The sequence below is a fragment of the Pongo abelii genome, chromosome 18 (genome assembly GCF_028885655.2).
Source record: "Pongo abelii isolate AG06213 chromosome 18, NHGRI_mPonAbe1-v2.0_pri, whole genome shotgun sequence".
Taxonomy (NCBI): domain Eukaryota; kingdom Metazoa; phylum Chordata; class Mammalia; order Primates; family Hominidae; genus Pongo; species Pongo abelii.
In genome coordinates, this window is record NC_072003.2 from 45,156,977 (window position 1) to 45,163,747 (window position 6,771).

Consider the following 6,771-nt stretch of genomic DNA (forward strand, 5'->3'; position numbering starts at 1 on the left):
CCACAGGGCTTCTGGCCAACCAGACCCAGCAAGGTGGAGTTCCACTGCAAAGTGCACAGCAACTTAGTATGTGGAGGTAAACAGCAGCAAGGTGGGTGACAACAGCATGCCCTATGTCACTGTGCTGAGGAGAGATGCTCTTGCTTGCCAGGAGCATGGGGATGGCAGGCCTGGGGCTCCACTTCACTGAACTCTACCTTCATCATAGAATATTTGGAGTAGCCTATGAAACACAGTATCATGTCATCAGCCAGGAGACAAAATCCTCTTGAGCAGTTCTCCTGGATATAAACTCAGTGCTGGTTCATTTAGCATCTGCTATGAACCAGTGTCTACAATTAGAGGCAGTTTTTCCTACAGAAAGATCATATGAGTCATATGAGTCATAAAAGTGGGAAGCACTCCTGTTAGTATTGTCTCTCAAAATTCATCCAAACATTTGCTACTCTGCAACTTTATGTTCTCTGAATTCCCTCACCGAGTAAAAACCTCCTTGATGAGCTTATAATCAGTCTCACATACTTAACAATGTGGGTTTCATCTTAAAGTCCACGATAAAATATGGAACAAAATCTATTTGATTTATAGTAGATGTAAAACAAAAAATTAGGATGGGCTATTCTTGTGGGCGGCAAGCCACCCAGGTGCCGAGGCAAGTGATAGAAGGCACAAGCTGTTCCAGTATAATAAAGAAAATATATAGAATAAGAATAGTCATACTAGAAATAGAATATAGATATGATTATGTATGAATATTATTAATTATTAGTTTTTAGCGTTACTCTTTATTCCAATATTATAATAATGTCCGTTCTACAATTATAACCTAGGAAAAACCAGGCCATACAGAGATAGGAGCTGAAGGGACACAGTGAGAAGTGACCAGACGAGTGTGAGCCCTCAGTTATGCCCAGACATGGCCACTAGAGGGCTCCTTGGTCTAGCGGTAACGCCAGTGCCTGGGAAGGCACCGGTTACTTAGCAGACCAGGAAAGGGAGTCTCCGTTTCCCTGGGAGAGTTGGGGAAGACTCTCCTCCACCACTTCTTGTGGAAGGCCTGACATGAGTCAGGCCCGCCCACAGCCATCCAGCGGCCTAAACCTCTCCCTGTGATGCTGTGCTTCAGCGGTCACGCTCCTGGTCCACTTTCATGTTCCGCCCTGTACACCTGGCTCCACCTTCTAGATAGCAGTAGCAGAATTAGTGAAAGTATTAAAGTCTTTGATCTCTCCGAGAAATACATAAAAGAAATAATGAATATGTCCTAAGCTGTCCCCTCTCTCTGTCCGCCTCCGCTACCAAATGAGGAAGGGCCCCCTGTCCGGTGGACACGTGACTCGCGTGACCTTACCTATCATTGGAGACAACTCACACTCCTTACGCTTCCCTCTTGCCTTGTATACGATAAATAACGGCGCGACCGGCATTCAGGGCCACTACCAGTCTCTGTGCGTTGGTGGTAGTGGTCCCCCGGGCCCAGCTGTCTTTTCTTCTCTTTGTCTTGTGTCTTTATTTCTACGATCTCTTGTCTCCGCACCCGAAGAGAAAAGCCCACAGGCCCTGTAGGGCTGGACCCTACATACTCGGGACACGTAGAATTAGTTCCTTTTATATTTATGAGTTTTCTACCAACCTGTATTTATTACAATAAAAATAATGCTAAAATATGTTTATCTTATTGCGTGGAGTTGAAATGGACACACTTGATAACGGAATATTAACTAAGTGAACATTGAAGCCTATTTTTTTCAGTTTTTTAAAAATTTATTTTAAAAAAGGTTTTTTTTTCCAGTGTAAAATTGCACTTGATTAAATCTACTCCTAATCTACTCCTAAATCTACTCCTAATCTACTCCTAAATCTACTCCTAAATCTACTCCTAATCTACTCCTAAATCTACTCTTTCTTTTTCATACATATACAAATGGAATTGTTTTCTTAATTTTATTTTCAGGTTGGTCATTGGTAGTACATAAAATACAATTGAACTTTGTATATTGATTTTGTATATTGTGACCATGCTGAACACATTTATTGGTTTTAGTGGGTTTTAATGAATTTCTTGTAAACTTTTATATTCAAGTTATGTCATCTACAATGATAGACATTTCTAACCTCTTATTTTTGCACATGGAGGACTTTGTTTATTTTTCTTATATAATTTCTTTGGATGTTAACCTTTTCCTCTTGTTCTCAAATGTCGTGACACAACAACCGGTATTTTATTATTATGGGGTTAGCTGTAAGTTTTTCACTGGTGCCCTTTAGCAGATCTAGGAAGTTTCCTTATACTCCTCCTTTCCAGGGAGACTAATTGTGAAGGGATATTGAATTGATCAAATGCTCACTGTGTCTGTTGAAAGGATCTTTCTGTTACTTTCCTTTATCCTATTATTTTGTGTAATGCATTGATTGATTATTGGATAGGTCAACAATTCAGTGTCTGTCTGTCTATCACCTGAGAAAATGATTTGGAGCATACTGTTTGAATCCCTGAAGTTGGTGTCAGTAAATTTCATGCAGAAATTTATTTTGACTATGACTTACGAAGTTATGTCCTTGTAGATAAAGGCAGTCAAAATAGAACAATTGTTCATGGAAAACAGATGGTTCAGCTGCAAACTAAATGTGACCCTTATGTCCTTGAGCATAGACATGAAGTGAAAATTGGAGACACTGTGTTACCCTTTCGCATTCACCCTGGCAGCAATACTTGTGATGGCTGCGAGCCACGGCATGTTAGAGCTCACCTTTGCCTTGATAAGAAAGACGAATTGTTTACTGGTCCAACACTGAGTAAGGAGAAAAAAAGAGTTGGGAATAAGAAAATAATTAAAGAAAATACGAGTAAAATATGGTTTCAGAATACAGACTATGAAGATAAACAGACATTGAAGAATCTAAAATATAAAGATAGAGCTGGAAAACATATGGAGCAGATTGGAAGTTAAAGAACTTTCAAAGTGATGATGCTCCTGCATCTGTTTCTTCTGAGACTACTGAGAGCAACAAAGGTCAGAAGATGTTGGAGAAGATGGATTGGAAAAAAAGAGAGGGTCTGGGAAAGGATGGCGGGGAATGAAAACTCCGATTCAGCTTCAACTTCAGCCTCAGTGAACACATGTAGGTGTGGGGACACGCAATCCATACTCAATTGAAGATGTTCACATTTTCCAAAACAAAAGCAAACAAACTGTGACAAAGCATAAGATAGGTTTGCTGAAAACTTCCCAGAAATGAAACCTTAAAGAGATGACCTAGGGACCATATCTTGGGTAAAAGGGACTATAGAGTGAGGTTAATCATAGAAGAAAACTCAAGCTTTAAAAAAATAGAGTTTGGAAACTCTTATTTATTTTATTTTAACAAAAACCATATGGATGTTCCAACCAAGATTAACTGACAGAATCTGTGGGGAGAGCACAGGTGATGGTATTTTTTTAAAGTAGTCATGTGATTGTGGTTGGAAGCCTAGGCTGAGAGATACTTAGCTAAGCCTTGCCTCTTGAGTTTCAATGTACATATAAATCATTTCTGAGTCCTCTCTGATTACATTACTCTCTTAGTAATGTAATTCTGCAGGTTTGGAAAGGGTCCAGGAATTGGCTTCTTTAAAAAGTTTTCTCTTAATGCTGATGTTTCTCCCAGTACATCCATTTTAGTAGCACTCAGTTAGAGAAAGTAGTCACAGGACACAGAGTTCCTGACACCCAACACTGTTACCACAACATAAATACTTTTGGCCCAAACTGGAAATCACCAATCACCATTAACAAGCATGTTATTCTCTGCTGGCTCTTTAAAGTTTACAGATGCTAGAGAACGTTAGAGTAGGCCTGCATTTGAAAAACATGTATACATGAGTTAATACAATGTTTATTGAGCATGTACTATGTGTTCAGAAGTATGTTACACAGCTGTGCTGGAAACATCACATGGTGAGTTCATCCTTATAGCTTCCTAGAAGTTGGGTGCTAAACATTCTGTAATTCCCAGGATTGAATGGCCCAGCATTTCTATTTTTTCTTTTATTTTTAAAATAATTTACCTATAAAGAAAATGTGTAAAATAAAAGCTGTGTAGACAGATGAGAGGCATACAGAAGGAAAGGGTGAACTGCTCAGAGGGATTTTTTTGGTATTTATGTTGACTTTCTTGTGCCTTGTAGAGCAACTACTGGATCTGCAGAAATAAACTGCAGGTTGCTAGGTGGGATGTCTCTAGCAGCACTGGCTTCAGTGAAAAAAAAATTGTGGCCCAGAAATGTATAATTATTTGCTCCCATTTATCTGCTTTTTTTTTTTTCTTTTTTTCTGAGATGGAGTCTCGCTCTATCACCCAGGCTGGAGTGCAGTGGCGCAATCTCGGCTCACTGCAAACTCCACCTCCCGGGTTCATGCCATTCTCCTGCCTCAGCCTCCTGAGTAGCTGGGACTACAGGCGCCCGCCACCGTGCCCAGCTAATTTTTTGTATTTTTAGTAGAGATGGGGTTTCACCGTGTTAGCCAGGATGGTCTTGATTCTCCTGACCTCGTGATCTGCCTGCCTCGGCCTCCCAAAAATGAGCCACTGCACCCGGCCATCTGCTTTTTATTTTCAGGAAATTGTGGGCTGTAGCTCAGGAGAGGCAGCAGGAACCACCACTCAATTTTCTGATCTCCTTTAATTAGTTCTGTGAGAGGAGGTTCTAGGGTGAAGCCCAATTCAGATGAGGCCTTAGAAGAGGGTGGATCTGGGCAGAGCTGGGACAGAAATTGGGTCCCATGTGGCTGATGTCTATGCTGGTGCAGTATTTCTAGTTCTGTCTTTCTTAAGCCTGCCCTGTAAAAACTTGACTTCTAGAGTTTCTATAATTTTAATCTATTTTAGCCATTTGCCTGTCAGTTTTTATAACACACAATAACAAGGAATTTATAAAAAAAACACTTAGGGTGTTTTAGGACAATTAAATGAGAAGCTAAAAAATTATTTTTACTGAGGTAAAAGAAATAGGAATAATCACAACAATAACAATAATTCTTCTGTCCATGAATCGCCCTTCAGGTGGTGACATCAGATCTCAAAACAACAACATAATGGAAGTGGAACAAATGTAACCAAAGTCCCCAGTACCCCTCCCTTCTCTCTTCTGACCACAGAATGTTGAATTCAATCATTTAGCCATTTGCTCTGGAATGAAAGTATCTGGACAGTAGAAACCATGAGTGTTTCATCTGTTTTTCTAATGGTCATATGATGTAGTTCAGTTGTCCCCTCCAATCTCATACTGAATTTTAATCCCTAACGTTACAAGTGGGCCTGATGGGTGGTGGTTGAAGCATGGGGATGGATTCCTCATGGCGCTGTGCTATGTTTGTCATGGTGAGTACTCACCAGATCAGTTGGTTTAAAAGTGAGACCTATCCCTCCCCCATCTTTCTTGTTCCCATACCTACCACGTGAGATGCCTGCTCCTCTTTCATCTTTCACCATGACTCTAAGCTTCTTTATATGTTAATGTTGTTACACAATTTAACTCAATTTTCTTATAAAATTAACTGACAAAATTTTACATATTATATTATAAATATAAATAAATATATCACATATGTGTTATGACATCACAATATGTTATAATACCATAACTTGTATGTATCATGACATCACAATATACATGACACCATAATTTGTATGTATCATGACATCACAATATTTTATGATATCATAATTTGTATGTATTATGACAGCACAATGTATTTTGATATCAATTCATATGTATTATAACATCACAATATATTAAGGTATCACAATTCATATGTATTACTATGATATTATAATAACATTAAAATTTTGTTAGGTAATTTATAAGAAAATTGTGTTAAATTTTATAACAATATTAACTTATAAACTTAATGGAATCTAAGAATATTATCTGCTCTTGTGTAAATGACTGCTTAAGATATTATGACATATATTTAAAATTTGTTTATATATCAAATAAATTATATATAATATTATAGTGTCAATATATAATGATATTATAAGTTCCATTTAAATCCTATTTAAATTCAGACAATTTTATTAAGCAGTGTCTGTCTATCACCTGATTTTTTTTGGGTTCCACTATTTGCACACAAACAGCACAGCTGGGAAAACACAGAGTCACCCAGCACAGGCTCTTCCCTGGATCTTTCCCCTCCTCAGGGCATCAGTTCATCAGTCAACCAAGCCATCTGAGAGCGGAAGAGCGAGTACTCTCTAACATAGAAGTTCTTATTCCTGCATGCTTTTCTCAGAAGAGGGAAAAACAAGAAGGTCATTTTAGGGGACACTTGCTGGGACATGAACTAAGTCTTCTACAGTTTGATAGCTCTAACCAGCAGATACAGATTTCTCAGTAGGAAGGTATGAGGCAGATTTCCTGAGCCTGGAAGCTCCACCATACCTTGTTCCATCTTGTTGAGAGGCTGCTCTGGAATATGTCTCAACGGTGGATGTTGGGAAACAACACAGACTTTGATGGGACTCAGGTGGTGTTTGTTGTGTGAAGACAAGGGCTGAATGCTCAGGATCTAGGCTGTTTTTCTTCTGATCAGTTGTGTTACCTGTTTGGGACCAAGTCCAGTTTTACTAGAGAGGCTGAATAAATTCTAAAAAACAAAGTAGAGCTTTGAGGAAGGGTGACAAAGGGGGAAGGTTTCTCTCTCCACCTAGACTTTTTGCTGCCTCAGGAATCACAGGCTGATTAAGTTACCATCAGCTCTAATCTAATCAATTCAATTCAATTCAATT

General features: G+C 38.9%; 1 pseudogene; it reads left to right on the top strand.

Moving 5' to 3' along the window:
• The first annotated feature begins 1,302 nt into the window (after nt 1–1,302).
• On the top strand, nt 1,303–3,296 carry LOC100456393 (angiogenic factor with G patch and FHA domains 1-like; annotated as a pseudogene).
• Nucleotides 3,297–6,771: the final 3,475 nt, after the last annotated feature.